Below are 22,537 nucleotides of genomic sequence, written 5' to 3'. Positions count from 1 at the left end.
AAGGCAGACCGGTACTAAAGTCTAAGGCGATCTGAGACCATGGTCGAGAAGGAATGGGAAGCGGTCTAAGACGACCGGCATGAGGAGAGTTACCTGACTTAGTCTGCGCGCAGTCCGGACAAGCAGCCACGAAACGGCGCGTGTCCCGCTCCTGAGTAGGCCACCAAAACCGCTGGCGAATAGAAGCAAGCGTACCCCGAACGCCGGGGTGACCAGCTAACTTGGCAGAATGAGCCCACTGAAGAACAGCCAGACGAATAGAGACAGGAACGAACAGAAGGTTACTAGGACAAGCGCGCGGCGACGCAGTGTGAGTGAGTGCTTGCTTTACCTGTCTCTCAATTCCCCAGACAGTCAACCCGACAACACGCCCTTCAGGGAGAATCCCCTCGGGTTCCGATGGCGACAATCGATGAGAAAAGTAAGCGCAGGGATGGACCTTATCGTCAGACTGGAAGCGCTGGGACAGAATGGCTCCCACGCCCACCTCTGAAGCGTCAACCTCGACAATGAATTGTTTAGTGACGTCAGGAGTAACAAGGATAGGGGCGGATGTAACACGCTTCTTGAGGAGATCAAAAGCTCCCTGGGCGGAACCAGACCACTTAAAGCAAGACTTGACAGAAGTCAGAGCTGTGAGAGGAGCAGCCACTTGACCGAAATTACGAATGAAACGCCGATAGAAATTAGCGAAACCGAGAAAGCGCTGTAACTCGACACGTGACTTAGGAACAGGCCAATCGCTGACATCCTGGACCTTAGCGGGATCCATCTGAATGCCTTCAGCAGACAGATAATCATCGAGAGCCTTACGTTCGGAAGCCGACAGAGAGAATAATCTACCCCGAGGAGAAGTGGTCCCCGGATGGAGATCAATACAACAATCATACGACCGGTGAGGAGGAAGAGAGTTGGCTCTGGACCGACTGAAGACCGTGCGCAGATCATGATGTTCCTCCGGCACTCCTGTCACATCACCAGGCTCCTCCTGAGTAGAGGGGACAGAAGAAACAGGAGGAATAGCAGACATTAAACACTTCACATGACAAGAAACGTTCCAGGATAGGATAGAATTACTAGACCAATTAATAGAAGGATTATGACATACTAGCCAGGGATGACCCAAAACAACAGGTGTAACAGGTGAACAAAAAATCAAAAAAGAAATGGTCTCACTGTGGTTACCAGATACTGTGAGGGTTAAAGGTAGTGTCTCATATCTGATACTGGGGAGAGAACTACCATCTAAGGCGAACATGGGTGTGATCCTCCCTAACTCTCTGAGAGGAATGTCATGTTTCCGAGCCCATGCTTCGTCCATAAAACAACCCTCAGCCCCAGAGTCTATCAAGGCACTGCAGGAAGCAGCCGACCCGGTCCAGCGTAGATGGACCGACAAGGTAGTACAGGAACTTGATGGAGAGACCTGAGTAGTAGCGCTCACCAGTAGCCCTCCGCTTACTGATGATCTCTGACCTTTAACTGGACATGACATGACAAAATGTCCAGCAGAACCGCAATAGAAGCAAAGGCGGTTGGTGATTCTCCGTTCCCTCTCCTTAGTCGAGATGTGAACACCTCCCAGCTGCATGGGCTCAGTCTCTGAGCCGATGGAAGGAGATGGTCGAGATGCGGAGAAGGGAAGCCCCGCTGACGCGAGCTCTCTTCCCCGAGCTCGGTGACGAAGATCTACCCGTCGTTCTATGCGGATGGCGAGTGCAATCAACGAGTCCACGCTGGAAGGAACCTCCCGGGAGAGAATCTCATCCTTAACCTCAGCGTGGAGTCCCTCCAGAAAACGAGCGAGCAACGCCGGCTCGTTCCAGTCACTGGATGCAGCAAGAGTACGAAACTCTATAGAGTAATCCGTTATGGATCGATCACCTTGACATAGGGAAGCCAGACCCCTGGAAGCCTCCTTCCCAAAAACTGAACGATCAAAGACCCGTATCATCTCCTCCTTAAAGTTCTGATAAACGTCAGAACACTCAGCCCTTGCCTCCCAGATAGCTGTGCCCCACTCCCGAGCCCGCCCAGTAAGGAGTGATATGACGTAAGCGATCCGAGCTCTCTCTCCAGAGTATGTGTTGGGCTGGAGAGAGAACACAATATCACACTGGGTGAGAAAGGAGCGACACTCAGTGGGCTGTCCAGAGTAACATGGTGGATTATTAACCCTGGGTTCCGGAGACTCGGAAGACCAGGAAGTAGCTTGTGGTACGAGACGAAGACTCTGAAACTGTCCTGAGAGATCGGAAACCTGAGCGGCCAGGGTCTCAACGGCCTGACGAGCAGCAGACAATTCCTGCTCGTGTCTGCCGAGCATTGCTCCCTGGAACTTGACGGTAGTGTAGAGAGAATCCGTAGTCGCTGGGTCCATTCTTGGTCGGATTCTTCTGTTATGCTGATGAAGGAGGACCCAAAAGCGACGAAATAGAAACAGAGTCTTTATTCCAGTCTTAGACAAAAACGATACTCCTGATATATCTAAGGTAAAAACAAAACAGGAAAACTGAAATCCTCTCGTCAGTAGAGATGAACGACTGGAGACGCGACCACTAGACACCTGCTCACACGCAGCATCTGATGAAGGCAAAAACACGATAGGGCGGAACAAGGACACAGAACAGCAAACATCAAACAAGAATCCGACAAAGACAGAAGCAGAAAACAGAGGGAGAAATAGGGACTCAAATCAGAGGGCAAAATAGGGGACAGGTGTGAAAGAGTAAATGAGGTCGTTAGGAGAAAGAGAAACAGCTGGGAGCAGGAACGGAACGATAGAGAGAGAGAGAGCGGGGGAGGGAGAGAGGGAGGAGGAGAGAGAGGAATAGAAAGAGGGAAAGAACCTAATAAGACCAGCAGAGGGAAGCACAGGGACAAGACATGAAGATCAAAGACAAAACATGACATACACATACAATTACAACACAACTTACACATGCAATATCACATTAGATTTCTCACGTAACACCTAGCTAAGTATAGCTACTGCACGACTATTTGAAAACACATTAGATTTCTCACGTAACACCTAGCTAAGTATAGCTACTGCACGACTATTTGAAAACACATTAGATTTCTCACGTAACACCTAGCTAAGTATAGCTACTGCACGACTATTTGAAACCACATTAGATTTCTCACGTAACACCTAGCTAAGTATAGCTACTGCACGACTATTTGAAACCACATTAGATTAATTATGGATTCTTCACGGTACCCCTATCTGATCGACTGCCAGATATGGCCCGACTGTGTGAATCGTTATATATTTTTATTTTTATTTTTTATGGGTCTTCACGGTAACACCTAGCTGATTTGCCAAATCTAACTACTGCCCGGCTATTTGGATCCCATCTTTTAATTATGGATTCTTCACGGTAACCCCTACCTGATCGACTGTCAAATATGGCCCGACTGTGTGAATCGTTATAAAGCTTATTCTTCACTGTACACCTACTCGATCAGCATACCGCGTAGTGCCCAGACTATGTGAATAAGTCTTTGACCTATTAATACTTAGATATCTGTACACAATGCCTTAAATTCTAAACAATTCCACATAAATTTAGCAACAATTCACTCACCACAGTACTCCTGATCATTGAATTTAGATATTGGCTATAATACAATATACAGATTTTGGTCAAACGGGCATCTGCTCACCTCTTTAGTTTCGAGCTCTTTGATCAGTTTCCTGTGTGGGTTGAATCGCGATTCTCCCTCGAAAAGGTCACCTCTCCTCTGGATAAATTTCTCCCTCTCGTCTCCTGTCCGATGGATTTTCTATTGGGCCGTATACAAATATGTTTTGACCATCCTCTGCTTCCAAGTTTGTTAATGAAACGTTTACTGTTGACAGGAGAACAAGAGGAGACAATAGGACGAGGTGGATAATTATATAATAAGGCCGTTTAATTACATGTAAAGATATCTTAGTAAAATCTTGCAGCAAGGCTCTTTCAATCTGACTCCTAGTGAATCGTCCGGAAAAGAGGGAGTTTCCAGAAATGTTCAGTACTATATAGACAACAAGCAAAGTAGGTAGATCTGCGAGTCCGGCCTTCCAGTTGGTCGATCTGGGTCTTGGGTAGTCCTGATCAGGCCTGGTGTCCACGTTCCATTGGTTCCTGAGAGTTCTTTGTCCTGAGGTCCAACCATGGGTTGGGTGTGTCTGTGTGATTGTCATGGGGGAGGGGAATTGTGGGTGCCGTGTATATGTCCTATGTGTCCAGCATATGTCCAAGAGAAAGAGGGGGTGTGTATGTTGTGTCAACTTATAGGTAATGTTGAGAAGTTGTTAAAACAAGTTACCAATATCTAATACAATTTCTTACACGATAGGGGTAAGGAAAAACGTTGAAATGAGAGGGGTTAAGCATATGTTAAGTTGAAAGTGATTTAGGTGTGAGTAAGGAAGAGAGTTAGTTGCTGTGTTGGCTACTAATTTTCCGAGTAAGTTGTTAGAGGCAGGTAGATTTGTTATGGAATAACGTAAAACTGCGTCATTACGTTTGATAAACAATAACGTTATTTAAATTGGTTTGACCGTTGTTCAGGTACACTCTTTACAGTGCTTCTGGCAGTACAATTTTGATTGAGAGATGTTGTAAGTTCTGATTCAACAGATGTGATAAATTAGGTTTGGTTTATCGAACCCGTACTACTGTTGCTGCAGACAGCCAACAATTATTTACAATTCATTGAAAGTCGTTGCGGCTTGGGTCTAGGTTGAGCGCCTGTTGATGACATCACTCACGAGGCACTTTTGTCGCCACGGCAATGATGTTGTGACTGGGGTATGGCAGAGAAAAGTGTTTGTGACATTTAGAAGGGAAATACGTCCATTATGGTTTTGAGTCACTTTTCAGAAGTTGATAAACATTTCCAGATACATTTTTAAAAGTAGCTGTAAATCGTCAGGGTAGTTAGGAAAGATGCTAAAAACTAGCAACAGATTCGCTAGGTGGGCATCATTGATTTATGGTGTTTATTGGACTATATTCACCTGTGTGAAGGGAGATCTGAATGTCTGAATCGTAAAACATAGTAATAATGGATTCTGATGGTTATTGATTATAAACATTGTATTCTGGTGTGTTTAAGTAGAATTCCTTCTTCCGGGACGGATGGAAGGTATCTAAAATATGTAAGTGGAAGGAGCCATGGGAAAATACGTTTACATTTTTATTAAATACCTGGGATTAAATTACTGATTTCTTACACTGAGAAATGTACGACATTTGCGACAGAGGAAAAAAGTAATACGTTTAGATATTAAATATCAGGTTAATTGCATCTAAGGCTAGCATGTTCACTTAAGTACACATATACATTGACGTTGTTTAAAACTTATGATTAATGATTTGAGGTAAAGAGGAATTATCATTAGGTTTGGTTAATAGTTCACTTTTGAGTTTCTGAATTGATGTAGCACAGTGAATGCTAGTTAGGCTTTGTGTTTTTCCTGGGAGAGTGCGAGTTTTATTGTCTTCTTGAATGTTTAAAGGGACTATTATCTTGGGGAGAGATTGAGGAGTGAGATTGAGGCCATAAACGACCAAATTGGAAAGGGCCTGAAAGGTTTTTGTTTTTCATTAAGGTTTGCAAATATACACACATAAAACATTTGTTAGGACTATTTGTTTTAGTGCAAAGGTATTTTAAAGGGGCATGCTCACATATGGAGTTTTATGAGTTTTTATCTTCTGAGTTTTAATTACACAAGTGAATTTTTTTGATTTTAAGGATAAAGGGTTCTTTAAAATGTCTAGGAACATGACTATACAGGGGTGGTATAACCTTTGACGTTTATCATGGCTGTCTCTTGAAGTCTGATCAGCTTCAGGGGAGGGCCATGAAGATAATGCATTTGTGGTCATTTGGGATTAATATTTGGATGGAGATTGATTTTAGTTTTGATTAAGGTTATGTAAGGACTTTAGAGATTGACACTATAAGACATGTTGTTTTTTTAAGTCCATGATTTTAGATAAAGCCAAAACAGTGAGACACTTAGTTAATATTTGGATGGAACACATAGTTGTTATTGACTATTATGAGAAAAAAGGCATACAGAGGGGTCTGCCACGCACTGTTGAGATCTTGAAGGTTTGAGAGCAGAGTGGAGAGGGGGGACCAGGACATGAGCAAGGTAGGCTGTGAAATAAGGTAGGTGAGAAAAGGGTTACGGTTTAAATCAATAAATATATATATATTTAAGAACATATATAAGCAGCACAGATACCTTTTAAAGTAGATAAGTCACTTGACAGAGAATTGGAAAAGGATAGATATGAATGGACGCCCAAGGGAGAATTGGAAATGCGGTGAAAGAAAGGGGCGTTCCTACATGATAATGTCAGACATAAGGATGATTTACACTAATTTTACCTAAGTCATTGGTTAGGTTAGGCAAGGTTGTTACTGGCAGAGCCAGGTAACAAGGGGGATGGGTAAGTGTTGGTCTAGGATAGGATGTGGCCTATTGGATGATAAACTAATAAATAAAAAAAATCTAGCTAAACAAGCAGATATTGAAAGAAGTATTGTTAATTACATGAGGTTGTTTGTTTAACCAAACCTGTATGTCCAAGGTTTTATGCACTACAGGTGAATTACAGGTGAAGTCACTCAATCCAGTCCCTGAGGCCTGTTGGGGGGACCATACCAAGGACTCCTGGTAACAGCTAGCTGAAAGAGCTACCCGGATTCATATCACACTAAGGGAGGGTAAGACACATTGACACTGTCGAACAAGCACAGTGTCCGAGAGGAGAACTGGAATTAACAGAATTCTGGGGGCCATCTCTCGGATAAAGATTTTCCTTTTCCCCGTCATTCCATTCCTGTGTTTGTTCATAGAAGTGAAAGTGTGTCTGGCTTCTTGCTGATGATGTTTTCTCTGGGAGAGGGTGGGGCTTTATAGGTGGGCGGTCCATCCTGAGCTGTCTGGTTGTGGGAGCCATATTCCTGATACACCATGAACCCCAAGAAGGCCAGAGGGTAATATTGACACATAGTTAGACAATGAGGATTTTGTATTAACCAAGCATAAGAGATCACTTGATCTGGATAAACAGGAAGTGAGAGTGGGATTGGGAAGGAAGTCTCAGTGGAGTTTTATGTAGACCAAATGGGGCCTCTGACTCCTTGGAAGTTTAGGACTAAGAGCAGCCATTGTGGAAGACATCTATGCAAGTCCTTGTGTAGTTCATGGAAACAGGTTATAGCTCACATCATGAGAGAGGGATACATAAATCTACATACCCAGTATGGAAGAAGATGGAGAGTAGTGAAAGTAAGGGTTTCAGTTGACAACCTAGTGCCATTCCGAATACGAGAAGTTAGAGCAGATGATAGTCAGCCAGAATACAAGCAGAGCCCTAGACAAAGCAAATACTGACCGTAGAGTTGTCCAGAGCCAAGGCCGATGTGGATGGTTTAGATGAAAGATTTTAAGGAAGTGATTGAGGTGGAAACTGTTATGGGATTCTAACCTATGGTTAGGCATGCCTCAGCAAAACCTCAGTTCATACTCATTTCCTTTCCATTTGATGGAATTGCTACACCCATGGAATGGCCTGTATGATAAAGCGGTTCAAGAGGGCAGGAAGCTGAACTATGACAGTTGCATTGATCTGTGATATGTGTCCCCAGGTGCCGATTACATCCAGATTTTCTCTTTCACAGTGACAGGATTTTATGGATCGCTACATAACACACGGATGGGAAGTAGGGGAAGTCAGTACATGCAAGAGGACTGAGAATGTTACAACCGAGAAGACAATGAGGGACATGATTGGCAGATGAAAAGGTTTAGAGTGTGGAGGTATGAAGCTGTGACCTAACCTTCCTACCAATTGGAATGGTAGTTGTGCACTAGAGCAGTTAGGCATGCTCTTTACCCTTACTCAGATCCAATTCAAAGCGAGGAATTAGATTTTAGCAGGATTAGAGTCAAGTATTTTCTAGTGGTCCACTCTCAATAAAAATGTGGACTAGATCAATTATACCAGAGATGTAATGAATGGCTTGGCAGAATAGAATAGAATCGAGATAGATATGTTATTGGCAGAAAAGGGTGGGGTTTGTGTGTTATTCGGGTCGATGTGCTGTACGTTTATCCCAAGTAACACAGCTCTGGATGGATCAGTGACCAAGGCCTTGGCAGGTTTAACCACCCTAGCTCACGAGTTGGCAGTGACCTCAGGGGTGGATACTTTTCTGACTAATTGGTTCGACAGTAAGTTTGGGAAATGGAAAAATGTCATGATTACTGTGTTATGGGCTTTCTTCACATGTGTGACTGTATTAGTTTTGTGTGGATGTGGTTTGATTCCGTGTGTGAAAGTTCTCATTTCCAGGATTCTGGAGAAATCGATGACACAACAGATGATGAAGTATGGACCAATCATAAGCTCTGACCAGTGGAAGGATGAATGTATGGGCCCGGATCTAGTGGAAAACGACTCCGGATCTTTTAATTATGAGGAACCGAGATTGGACGAGACTGTATTTGATGTTTAGAGAATTTAGACGGTTACATGTTTCAATGTATAGACGGTTTCTTTAATGAAGATTGTAACGAAAATCCTAATAGAAGTGTTACAATTCTGATATAAGTTAGAACAGTCATTGATGTTGATGGAGTGTAAATACATATATTGGTTTGGTATTATTCTTGTATAAACATTTAAGTTTATATATGATCTTTTGATATGTAGCTATGAATTGTTTTGTTATTTAGGGTGGATTGTTAGGAATTTTGTTAATAAATAGTTAAAACATATTCTAGCTTTAGATAAAACTATAAACAAATTGAACTCTGCATGCCTGGTGAAAAGAGATTTGTGTTGTGGGTTATAAAGTAAGCAGAAAGGGTCATTAAACTCTGGTTGAACTGACCCAACTTAGCCCTGAGATGTTTAGATAAGGCTGTGGGTCACTTTTTAGGTCTTCCATTATCTTGAGTTGTCTGCTCAAGTGGTAATCAATTATAGTGAGCCTTCAGGATAAATGATCATATGGTGTTTTCATGTGAGTGCCCTGTGAGGTTAGAATGAACTTTTGAACCTGTTTTCTATTTGATTAGGACAATGAGACGCATTCTGTAACCTATGACGTCATATATTGTATATAAGTCTGTGTTTATGATCAAATGAGAGCTTGCTCCGAGAATAAACACTATTATCTAATTTTAATATGACTGTATCCTGTCTATTTTATGTTAATAAGTATCTTACAAATTCTTATAAATAGACAGATTGAATTTAATTAATGAGTATATTGTAGGAATTATTTAATTCCACTAACAATTGGTCACAATGTCTGAGCGGTATAGACTAAGATACAGTAGAATAGTATAGAATGCAGTATATACATATGAGATGAGTAATGCATAGACTAAGATACAGTAGAATAGTATAGAATACAGTATATACATATGAGATGAGTAATACATAGACTAAGATACAGTAGAATAGTATAGAATACAGTATATACATATGAGATGAGTAATGCATAGACTAAGATACAGTAGAATAGTATAGAATACAGTATACACATATGAGATGAGTAATACATAGACTAAGATACAGTAGAATAGTATAGAATACAGTATATACATGAGATGAGTAATGCAAGATATTTATAGCCGAGGCCAGATTCTTTTCACAACATTTCCAACAGAGACCATCAGGTTGGTCGGCATGATTAGTGATCATACTGTAGCTCAAACCTACTGTGACTGTTGAATGTCTGACGACGACCTAACTTTATAATAGTTCGTAGCCTACCTACCAGAATCTGCCCGTCTTTCCTTCAAATCAACACATTTATCTATCTTCTAATGCAGTGGTGTAAAGAACTTAAGTAAAAATAATTTAAAGTACAACTTAAGTAGTTTTTTGGGGTATCTGTCCTTTACTTTACTATTTATATTTTTAACAACTTATACTTCACTACATTCATAAATACAATTATGTACTTTTTACTCCATACATTTTCACTGACACCCAAAAGTACTCTTTACATTTTGAATGCTTAGCAGGACAGGAAAATGGTCTAATTCACACACTTATCAATGAACATTCCTGGTCATCCCTACTGCCTCTGATCTGGAAGACTCACTAAACAGAGAACATCCCTGGTCATCCCTACTGCCTCTGATCTGGTGGACTCAATAAACAGAGAACATCCCTGGTCATCCCTACTGCCTCTGATCTGGCGGACTCACTAAACAGAGAACATCCCTGGTCATCCCTACTGCCTCTGATCTGGCAGACTCACTAAACACAAATGTTTTGTTTTTAAATGATGTCTGAGTGTTGGAGTGTGACCCTGGCTATCCGTAAATTAAAATAACAAGAAAATTGTACTGCCTGGTTTGCTTAATAAAATGAATATTAAATTATTACTACTTTACATTTACTTTTGATGCTAAAATATATTTAAAACCAAATACTTTTAGACATTTACTGAAGTAGTATTTTACTGGGTGACTTTACTTTTACTTGAGTCATCTTCTATGAAGGAATCTTTCCTTTGACTCCAGTTTGAGAACTGAGTTCTGTTTCCACCACTGTTCTAACGTTCCATATGAGTCACAGTTTCAACAGACATTCTGGAACTGCGTCGGCTACAAAGTTACTTTACATTTCATATCAGGAAATAAAGTAACGGTCACTGGGGGAATTAGTTTTGCATTGCCCGTCTCCCCGGGTGAGCAGAGTTTCGCATTTAATACCATTCCATTGGTCCTTAAAATAAATGTCCACTCCCCTGTAGCACCGGGCCATGCAAAACGAACTTCCCACTGTCGCAGCGCACTGAGACACAGAGTTCTAAACCCAGACGCGTTTCTTCAAGACATCTCTCTTACATTATTTTAGATAAACATATAATTTACTGGAAACCAAGTTTAGCTGTGTTTTTTTCCTCCAAAATGTGAGTTACTGTCGGCCTTTAATAATTGAAAGCAGTCCTACAAACCCAAAAGGTTTTAATTTGAGAATGTTCATTTGTATGCCTCAAATATTAAACTGTCTTAAAATATTTGATGATTAGTTGAATCAGGTGTGTAAGTGCTGGTAAGAACAAGAGGATTGAGAAACCCTGAGATAAACATAAAACCATATAATTGAAAAGCTCCTCCACCATCTTTACCAGACGTTTTACTGATAACATGTCGGCCTACTGATTAGTTTCCACTTTGAAAACTGCTGTCTGTCAGCAACTCAGCTCAAGTAGCAGTTCTAGTAACTAGTAATATCTCATTCCAGATATTCATTCTCTTACTCTGTCCTTTAGAATAGATTATTGTTCAAAGATACTTACTTTATTTGTTAGTTCTCTCCATATAGTGTTTTCTGCTCTGTCCTCAAAATGGATCCTTTCCAAAAGAACAACTTTACTTTCTGTTCCCCATTTTTGTAGTGACTTCTTGGTCGACCCCCAATTTCCCCTTTTGTCTAACAGCCGCCATGCCGGTTCAGCCACTAGGGCCTATTTCTCCCATCATTTCATGTAACCATTTTAAGTTTGTTTGTTTGTTTATGCATTTCTGTGAATTACTTAGTTAGTAATAAATAAATGATTTAAGACAATTGATGTATGGATAACTCATAGTGAAGACTGGGTTCGTGCAGATAACCAACAATTTACGACGTTTGGAATGAGACTAACGTGAGGTAAAGTTAATAAATCATTAATCAGAAGACTATTGATCAGATTTGAAAATATCTGAAAGGTTATATTGGGAAATTATAACTTTGTAATCTGACTACCTTCCCTGGTGCCCTCGAATTCCTAGTTAATTAGTTACGTTATTAATCAGTTGATCGCGTAATAACTAATTACAGGAATCTTTGATGTAAACTATAAGTCTTCAATTTAATCATAGCAAAGACACGACAACTGTTAGCACTATTTAGGGTATTTTGAAGGGGCTGATACAGTGTCACCACTATTTAGGGTGTTTTGAAGGGGCTGATACAGTGTTACCACTATTTAGGGTGTTTTGAAGGGGCTGATACAGTGTTACCACTATTTAGGGTGTTTAGAAGGGGCTGATACAGTGTTACCACTATTTAGGGTGTTTTGAAGGGGCTGATACAGTGTTACCACTATTTGGTCTGATCAGGGCTCCTGTTACCATTTGTAACAGGGAACAACTTATTATAGCTTATTATATTGTCGACTGACCTTCAAATAGGCTACGCAATACAGGACTATATGTGATAATAAGCACATCTTCATAGAGGAGTTTATTATAGACCTCTAATAGACTAGGTGGAGATATAGATTATAATACATATAGACCTCTAATAGACTAGGTGGAGATATAGATTATAATACATATAGACCTCTAATAGACTAGGTGGAGATATAGATTATAATACATATAGAACTCTAATAGACTAGGTGGAGATATAGATTATAATACATATAGACCTCTAATAGACTAGGTGGAGATATAGATTATAATACATATAGACCTCAAATAGACTAGGTGGAGATATAGATTATAATACATATAGGTCTATAATAGACTAGGTGGAGATATAGATTATAATACATATAGACCTCTAATAGACTAGGTGGAGATATAGATTATAATACATATAGACCTCTAATAGACTAGGTGGAGATATAGATTATAATACATATAGACCTCTAATAGACTAGGTGGAGATATAGATTATAACACATATAGACCTCTAATAGACTAGGTGGAGATATAGATTATAACACATATAGACCTCTAATAGACTAGGTGGAGATATAGATTATAACACATATAGACCTCTAATAGACTAGGTGGAGATATAGATTATAATACATATAGACCTCTAATAGACTAGGTGGAGATATAGATTATAACACATATAGGTCTATAATAGACTAGGTGGAGATATAGATTATAATACATATAGGTCTATAATAGACTAGGTGGAGATATATATTATAATACATATAGACCTATAATAGACTAGGTGGAGATATAGATTATAATACATATAGACCTCTAATAGACTAGGTGGAGATATATATTATAATACATATATTGACATGCTGCTTGGGTTCTGAAGACTACTACTGTATCATATTGACATGCTGGCTACTACTGTATCATATTGACATGCTGCTTGGGTTCTGTAGACTACTAGTGTATCATATTGACATGCTGCTTGGGTTCTGTAGGCTACTACTGTATCATATTGACATCCTGTTTGGGTTCTGTAGACTACTAGTGTATCATATTGACATGCTGCTTGGGTTCTGTAGGCTACTACTGTATCATATTGACATGCTGCTTGGGTTCTGTAGGCTACTACTGTATCATATTGACATGCTGCTTGGGTTCTGTAGGCTACTACTGTATCATAATGACATGCTGCTTGGGTTCTGTAGGCTACTACTGTATCATATTGACATGCTGTTTGGGTTCTGTAGGCTACTACTGTATCATATTGACATGCTGCTTGGGTTCTGTAGGCTACTACTGTATCATATTGACATGCTGCTTGGGTTCTGTAGGCTACCACTGTATCATATTGACATGCTGCTTGGGTTCTGTAGGCTACTACTGTATCATATTGACATGCTGCTTGGGTTCTGTAGGCTACCACTGTATCATAATGACATGCTGCTTGGGTTCTGTAGGCTACTACTGTATCATATTGACATGCTGCTTGGGTTCTGTAGGCTACTACTGTATCATATTGACATGCTGCTTGGGTTCTGTAGACTACTACTGTATCATATTGACATGCTGCTTGGGTTCTGTAGACTACTACTGTATCATTGTTACGAATCCCTTTGGCCCGACAATCTAGGGGTGATGGTAATGGGATCCGTAACACAACTCATGCAAATTATTATAGTGACAACGTAACATTGAGAAGAAAAATAACCACAGACAACTTAATTACCGTCAAACACTAAATGTTTATTTATAAACACACGGTAAATGGGGGGAGCAGGAAAAGGGGCTGAGCGGGACCCAAGGAATGAAAGAATAATAATTCAAAAACACCCCTAAGCTAGACTAGCCTACTTCACAAACAGCTAACTAACTAACCAAAAATACAGGGGGTGGTCCGCCCAGTTCTAACTAGTGTTTTTAACAATGTTTAACTACGGGTAGTGTAGCCCAAGGGCGACTTGTCTGGTTACCCCCTTTTCCCACCATCAAACAAACACTCAAACACCATAACCAAAACAATACTCACAGGTGGTGACAAAGTGACATGTAGCTGCAAAACACACAAGCGATCTACAGACAGACGGCATGTTACAAAGAGATTGAGCTGGGGAGACAACAACTGACAGGGGTTTTAAACCAAGCGAAAGGGACTGTGATTGGGTAAGGGAAAAGGAGCAGGTGTCTTCTGATTAGCGACTGATTGATGACTGATTGGGGAATGATGATGGTCACCTGTGAGTAGGAGAGAAAAGAAATACACAGGATACACACAGAACACTTGTATCCGTAACAGTGTTTTTGAGTTAACGGTACTTTCGATAAGAATGACACACACAACCCTGATTCCATTTTCTGCTTTGTGTTTCAATGAGGTCTTAGTGGAATAGAGACATGTGATTCATGAACCATTACTGCTGTTGGAAAACGACAGAAAGAGAGAAAGAAGGAAAGGAAGCAGTCCGTTCTGAACTGCTTCAAGGTCAGAAGTTGGTCATGATGTTTCTCTAAAACACAGAACACTAAAGTTGGTCATGATGTTTCTCTGAAACACAGAACACTAAAGTTGGTCATGATGTTTCTCTAAAACACAGAACACTAAAGTTGGTCATGATGTTTCTCTAAAACACAGAACACAAAAGTTGGTCATGATGTTTCTCTAAAACAGTAAAGACTAAAGTTGGTCATGATGTTTCTCTAAAACAGTAAAGACTAAAGTTGGTCAGGATGTTTCTCTAAAACAGTAAAGACTAAAGTTGGTCATGATGTTTCTCTAAAACACAGAACACTAAAGTTGGTCATGATGTTTCTCTAAAACAGTAAAGACTAAAGTTGGTCAGGATGTTTCTCTAAAACAGTAAATACTAAAGTTGGTCATGATGTTTCTCTGAAACACAGAACACTAAAGTTGGTCATGATGTTTCTCTGAAACACAGAACACTAAAGTTGGTCATGATGTTTCTCTGAAACACAGAACACTAAAGTTGGTCATGATGTTTCTCTGAAACACAGAACACTAAAGTTGGTCATGATGTTTCTCTAAAACACTAAAGACTAAAGTTGGTCATGATGTTTCTCTGAAACACAGAACACTAAAGTTGGTCATGATGTTTCTCTGAAACACAGAACACTAAAGTTGGTCATGATGTTTCTCTGAAACACAGAAGACTAAAGTTGGTCATGATGTTTCTCTGAAACACAGAACACTAAAGTTGGTCATGATGTTTCTCTGAAACACAGAACACTAAAGTTGGTCATGATGTTTCTCTAAAACAGTAAAGACTAAAGTTGGTCATGACGTTTCTTTGAAACAGTAAAGACTAAAGTTGGTCATGATGTTTCTCTGAAACACAGAAGACTAAAGTTGGTCTTGATGTTTCTCTGAAACACAGAACTCTAAAGTTGGTCATGATGTTTCTCTAAAACAGTAAATACTAAAGTTGGTCATGATGTTTCTCTGAAACACAGAACACTAAAGTTGGTCATGATGTTTCTCTGAAACACAGAAGACTAAAGTTGGTCATGATGTTTCTCTAAAACAGTAAATACTAAAGTTGGTCATGATGTTTCTCTAAACCACAGAACACTAAAGTTGGTCATGATGTTTCTCTAAAACAGTAAAGACTAAAGTTGGTCATGATGTTTCTCTAAAACACAGAACACTAAAGTTGGTCATGATGTTTCTCTAAAACACAGAACACTAAAGTTGGTCATGATGTTTCTCTAAAACAGTAAAGACTAAAGTTGGTCATGATGTTTCTCTAAAACGCATAACACTAAAGTTGGTCATGATGTTTCTCTAAAACAGTAAAGACTAAAGTTGGTCATGATGTTTCTCTAAAACACAGAACACTAAAGTTGGTCATGATGTTTCTCTAAAACACAGAACACTAAAGTTGGTCATGATGTTTCTCTAAAACACAGAACACTAAAGTTGGTCATGTAGTTTCTCTGAAACACAGAACACTAAAGTTGGTCATGATGTTTCTCTGAAACACAGAACACTAAAGTTGGTCATGATGTTTCTCTAAAAGATAGAAGACTAAAGTTGGTCATGATGTTTCTCTGAAACACAGAACACTAAAGTTGGTCATGATGTTTCTCTGAAACACAGAACACTAAAGTTGGTCATGATGTTTCTCTGAAACACAGAACACTAAAGTTGGTCATGATGTTTCTCTAAAACAGTAAAGACTAAAGTTGGTCATGATGTTTCTCTAAAACACAGAACACTAAAGTTGGTCATGATGTTTCTCTAAAACACAGAACACTAAAGTTGGTCATGATGTTTCTCTAAAACAGTAAAGACTAAAGTTGGTCATGATGTTTCTCTAAAACGCATAACACTAAAGTTGGTCATGATGTTTCTCTAAAACAGTAAAGACTAAAGTTGGTCATGATGTTTCTCTAAAACACAGAACACTAAAGTTGGTCATGATGTTTCTCTAAAACACAGAACACTAAAGTTGGTCATGATGTTTCTCTAAAACACAGAACACTAAAGTTGGTCATGTAGTTTCTCTGAAACACAGAACACTAAAGTTGGTCATGATGTTTCTCTGAAACACAGAACACTAAAGTTGGTCATGATGTTTCTCTAAAAGATAGAAGACTAAAGTTGGTCATGATGTTTCTCTGAAACACAGAACACTAAAGTTGGTCATGATGTTTCTCTAAAACAGTAAAGACTAAAGTTGGTCATGATGTTTCTCTAAAACAGTAAAGACTAAAGTTGGTCATGATGTTTCTCTAAAACACAGAACACTAAAGTTGGTCATGATGTTTCTCTAAAACAGTAAAGACTAAAGTTGGTCATGATGTTTCTCTGAAACACAGAAAGTTGGTCATAAGCAGAGGTCTAGTAGAGCCAAAGTGTAGTTGCCTAGTTCACAAGCTGTTCCTGTGTCACATACGGACTACCCCGAAACCATGAATATCCTAACCCGAAAAAGACGAAGCTACATAGAGGATGCCACTGGCAAGATGAAGTTGTTGGACCATATTGCAGATGTTCTCTTTACACAAAGGATGATAAACAATGAAGAGTTAGAACGTATCCAGTCTATACCGGGCACACAGGATAAAGCCCGGACCTTGATCGATACTGCCAGAATGAAGGGAGATATTACTAGTAATACCTTCATGACAACATGGGACAATTACCCTGCATCATCCTCAGACCGAGATGATAATGGTATGTCACCTAAGGAGATACGCCAGATTTTGAACAAGTTAACCCGCGATGATATTGAGTCAATGACGTTTCTTATGAACGAGATAGATATCACGCATCAACAAACCAGCAGTGCTGTGGACCTGGATTATGTGACGGATAGAACCCTGCTAGCAGAAGGTATCGCATTGCGTTATGGAGCGGAAGCCCGGGCAGTGTTAAACATCCTGCTCAGAAAAATCCATCGCAATGACCTGGTGAACCCCGTCAAAGGCAGTGACTACACTCACCTCTCAAGTCAAGTACAACCCGAGATCTTCGCTGCATATGGCAAGGTTATCAATACGCATAAAGGTGCTGTGATGGAGAAGGTGTTGAATATACTGTCTGACCTAGACAGAGGAAATTTGAAAGGATTTGTATGGACATTGAACCTACCAAAGAGCAAGGCTGAGCTTATCAGAAACGCAACTGACCTTGCAAAAGTGCTCAAGGAACATGTGCACCACGACATGGTCAGTTACCTGGATACCATTTACAAAACACTGCGGGAAGCCAAACAGAACAACCTTGCATACCAGTTGAACACGTACATAGCCGGCCTCAGTCCCTAGGATATGTAGTAAATGATAAACTGTGTTTACTACACTGAACAGTGTTAGGTCTATAAATGTCCCTAGGATATGTAGTCAATGATAAACTGTGTTTACTACACTGAACAGTGTTAGGTCTATAAATGTGCCATTGCAAAATGTCTCTATTGAGCTATAGCTTGGTGATATGTACCACTGCTTTGTTTTGTGATAAACTGGTCAATAAACCCCAGTGACAACAATGTATACTGTGCATGTCTCTACACACACAAACGGGCTAAGTAGAGTACAACTTTCATTATAATGAAGTACAGCCTTTTTGTAATTACACTTTGTACCAGTAACAACATCCAAATATTTTACCTGCCAACAAATAAATGGTGTTATTCCTGGTTGTTTCAGTTACTCAGTGGCAGTAGTAGGATTATGGTGTTATTCCTGGTTGTTTCAGTGACTCAGTGGCAGTAGTAGGATTATGGTGTTATTCCTGGTTGTTTCAGTTACTCAGTGCCAGTAGTAGGATTATGGTGTTATTCCTGGTTGTTTCAGTTACTCAGTGGCAGTAGTAGGATTATGGTGTTATTCCTGGTTGTTTCAGTTACTCAGTGGCAGTAGTTGGATTATGGTGTTATTCCTGGTTGTTTCAGTTACTCAGTGGCAGTAGTAGGATTATGGTGTTATTCCTGGTTGTTTCAGTTACTCAGTGGCAGTAGTAGGATTATGGTGTTATTCCTGGTTGTTTCAGTTACTCAGTGGCAGTAGTAGGATTATGGTGTTATTCCTGGTTGTTTCAGTTACTCAGTGGCAGTAGTAGGATTATGGTGTTATTCCTGGTTGTTTCAGTTACTCAGTGGCAGTAGTAGGATTATGATGTTATTCCTGGTTGTTTCAGTGACTCAGTGGCAGTAGTAGGATTATGGTGTTATTCCTGGTTGTTTCAGTTACTCAGTGGCAGTAGTAGGATTATGGTGTTATTCCTGGTTGTTTCAGTTACTCAGTGGCAGTAGTAGGATTATGGTGTTATTCCTGGTTGTTTCAGTTACTCAGTGGCAGTAGTAGGATTATGGTGTTATTCCTGGTTGTTTCAGTTACTCAGTGGCAGTAGTAGGATTATGATGTTATTCCTGGTTGTTTCAGTGACTCAGTGGCAGTAGTAGGATTATGGTGTTATTCCTGGTTGTTTCAGTTACTCAGTGGCAGTAGAAGGATTATGGTGTTATTCCTGGTTGTTTCAGTTACTCAGTGGCAGTAGTAGGATTATGGTGTTATTCCTGGTTGTTTCAGTTACTCAGTGGCAGTAGTAGGATTATGGTGTTATTCCTGGTTGTTTCAGTTACTCAGTGGCAGTAGTAGGATTATGGTGTTATTCCTGGTTGTTTCAGTTACTCAGTTGCAGTAGTAGGATTATGGTGTTATTCCTGGTTGTTTCAGTTACTCAGTGGCAGTAGTAGGATTATGGTGTTATTCCTGGTTGTTTCAGTTACTCAGTGGCAGTAGTAGGATTATGGTGTTATTCCTGGTTGTTTCAGTTACTCAGTGGCAGTAGTAGGATTATGGTGTTATTCCTGGTTGTTTCAGTTACTCAGTGGCAGTAGTAGGATTATGGTGTTATTCCTGGTTGTTTCAGTTACTCAGTGGCAGTAGTAGGATTATGGTGTTATTCCTGGTTGTTTCAGTTACTCAGTGGCAGTAGTAGGATTATGGTGTTATTCCTGGTTGTGTCAGTTACTCAGTGGCAGTAGTAGGATTATGGTGTTATTCCTGGTTGTTTCAGTTACTCAGTGGCAGTAGTAGGATTATGGTGTTATTCCTGGTTGTTTCAGTTACTCAGTGGCAGTAGTAGGAATATGGTGTTATTCCTGGTTGTTTCAGTTACTCAGTGGCAGTAGTAGGATTATGGTGTTATTCCTGGTTGTGTCAGTTACTCAGTGGCAGTAGTAGGATTATGGTGTTATTCCTGGTTGTTTCAGTTACTCAGTGGCAGTAGTAGGATTATGGTGTTATTCCTGGTTGTTTCAGTTACTCAGTGGCAGTAGAAGGATTATGGTGTTATTCCTGGTTGTTTCAGTTACTCAGTGGCAGTAGTAGGATTATGGTGTTATTCCTGGTTGTGTCAGTTACTCAGTGGCAGTAGTAGGATTATGGTGTTATTCCTGGTTGTTTCAGTTACTCAGTGGCAGTAGTAGGATTATGGTGTTATTCCTGGTTGTTTCAGTTACTCAGTGGCAGTAGTAGGATTATGGTGTTATTCCTGGTTGTTTCAGTTACTCAGTGGCAGTAGAAGGATTATGGTGTTATTCCTGGTTGTTTCAGTTACTCAGTGGCAGTAGTAGGATTATGGTGTTATTCCTGGTTGTTTCAGTTACTCAGTGGCAGTAGAAGGATTATGGTGTTATTCCTGGTTGTTTCAGTTACTCAGTGGCAGTAGTAGGATTATGGTGTTATTCCTGGTTGTGTCAGTTACTCAGTGGCAGTAGTAGGATTATGGTGTTATTCCTGGTTGTGTCAGTTACTCAGTGGCAGTAGTAGGATTATGGTGTTATTCCTGGTTGTTTCAGTTACTCAGTGGCAGTAGTAGGATTATGGTGTTATTCCTGGTTGTTTCAGTTACTCAGTGGCAGTAGTAGGATTATGGTGTTATTCCTGGTTGTTTCAGTTACTCAGTGGCAGTAGTAGGATTATGGTGTTATTCCTGGTTGTTTCAGTTACTCAGTGACAGTAGTAGGATTATGGTGTTATTCCTGGTTGTTTCAGTTACTCAGTGGCAGTAGTAGGATTATGGTGTTATTCCTGGTTGTTTCAGTTACTCAGTGGCAGTAGAAGGATTATGGTGTTATTCCTGGTTGTTTCAGTTACTCAGTGGCAGTAGTAGGATTATGGTGTTATTCCTGGTTGTTTCAGTTACTCAGTGGCAGTAGTAGGATTATGGTGTTATTCCTGGTTGTTTCAGTTACTCAGTGGCAGTAGTAGGATTATGGTGTTATTCCTGGTTGTTTCAGTTACTCAGTGGCAGTAGTAGGATTATGGTGTTATTCCTGGTTGTTTCAGTTACTCAGTGGCAGTAGTAGGATTATGTTGTTATTCCTGGTTGTTTCAGTTACTCAGTGGCAGTAGTAGGATTATGGTGTTATTCCTGGTTGTTTCAGTTACTCAGTGGCAGTAGTAGGATTATGGTGTTATTCCTGGTTGTTTCAGTTACTCAGTGGCAGTAGTAGGATGATGGTGTTATTCCTGGTTGTTTCAGTTACTCAGTGGCAGTAGTAGGATTATGGTGTTATTCCTGGTTGTTTCAGTTACTCAGTGACAGTAGTAGGATTATGGTGTTATTCCTGGTTGTTTCAGTTACTCAGTGGCAGTAGTAGGATTATGGTGTTATTCCTGGTTGTTTCAGTTACTCAGTGGCAGTAGTAGGATTATGGTGTTATTCCTGGTTGTTTCAGTTACTCAGTGGCAGTAGTAGGATTATGGTGTTATTCCTGGTTGTTTCAGTTACTCAGTGGCAGTAGTAGGATTATGGTGTTATTCCTGGTTGTTTCAGTTACTCAGTGGCAGTAGTAGGATTATGGTGTTATTCCTGGCTGTTTCAATTACTCAGTGACAGTAGTAGGATTATGGTGTTATTCCTGGATGTTTCAGTTACTCAGTGGCAGTAGTAGGATTATGGTGTTATTCCTGGTTGTTTCAGTTACTCAGTGGCAGTAGAAGGATTATGGTGTTATTCCTGGTTGTTTCAGTTACTCAGTGGCAGTAGTAGGATTATGGTGTTATTCCTGGTTGTTTCAGTGACTCAGTGGCAGTAGTAGGATTATGGTGTTATTCCTGGTTGTTTCAGTTACTCAGTGGCATGGATTATGGTGTTATTCCTGGTTGTTTCAGTAACTCAGTGACAGTAGTAGGATTATGGTGTTATTCCTGGTTGTTTCAGTTACTCAGTGGCAGTAGTAGGATTATGGTGTTATTCCTGGTTGTTTCAGTTACTCAGTGGCAGTAGTAGGATTATGGTGTTATTCCTGGTTGTTTCAGTGACTCAGTGGCAGTAGTAGGATTATGGTGTTATTCCTGGTTGTTTCAGTTACTCAGTGCCAGTAGTAGGATTATGGTGTTATTCCTGGTTGTTTCAGTTACTCAGTGGCAGTAGTAGGATTATGGTGTTATTCCTGGCTGTTTCAGTTACTCAGTGGCAGTAGTAGGATTATGGTGTTATTCCTGGCTGTTTCAGTTACTCAGTGGCAGTAGTAGGATTATGGTGTTATTCCTGGTTGTTTCAGTTACTCAGTGGCAGTAGTAGGATTATGGTGTTATTCCTGGCTGTTTCAGTTACTCAGTGGCAGTAGTAGGATTATGGTGTTATTCCTGGTTGTTTCAGTTACTCAGTGGCAGTAGTAGGATTATGGTGTTATTCCTGGTTGTTTCAGTTACTCAGTGGCAGTAGTAGGATTATGGTGTTATTCCTGGATGTTTCAGTTACTCAGTGGCAGTAGTAGGATTATGGTGTTATTCCTGGTTGTTTCAGTTACTCAGTGACAGTAGTAGGATTATGGTGTTATTCCTGGTTGTTTCAGT

At 40.1% G+C, this 22,537-nt stretch overlaps 1 long non-coding RNA gene across 1 annotated transcript; it reads left to right on the top strand.

The window, feature by feature from the left end:
• The first annotated feature begins 6,495 nt into the window (after positions 1–6,495).
• Positions 6,496–9,208, top strand: LOC129833891 (uncharacterized). Its single transcript, XR_008756136.1, has 2 exons — positions 6,496–7,008; positions 8,370–9,208. It is a non-coding gene; the product is annotated as an uncharacterized LOC129833891 (long non-coding RNA).
• Positions 9,209–22,537: the final 13,329 nt, after the last annotated feature.

Source organism: Salvelinus fontinalis, chromosome 34 (assembly GCF_029448725.1).
Source record: "Salvelinus fontinalis isolate EN_2023a chromosome 34, ASM2944872v1, whole genome shotgun sequence".
Taxonomy (NCBI): domain Eukaryota; kingdom Metazoa; phylum Chordata; class Actinopteri; order Salmoniformes; family Salmonidae; genus Salvelinus; species Salvelinus fontinalis.
This window is presented reverse-complemented; position numbering and strand designations above follow the sequence as displayed.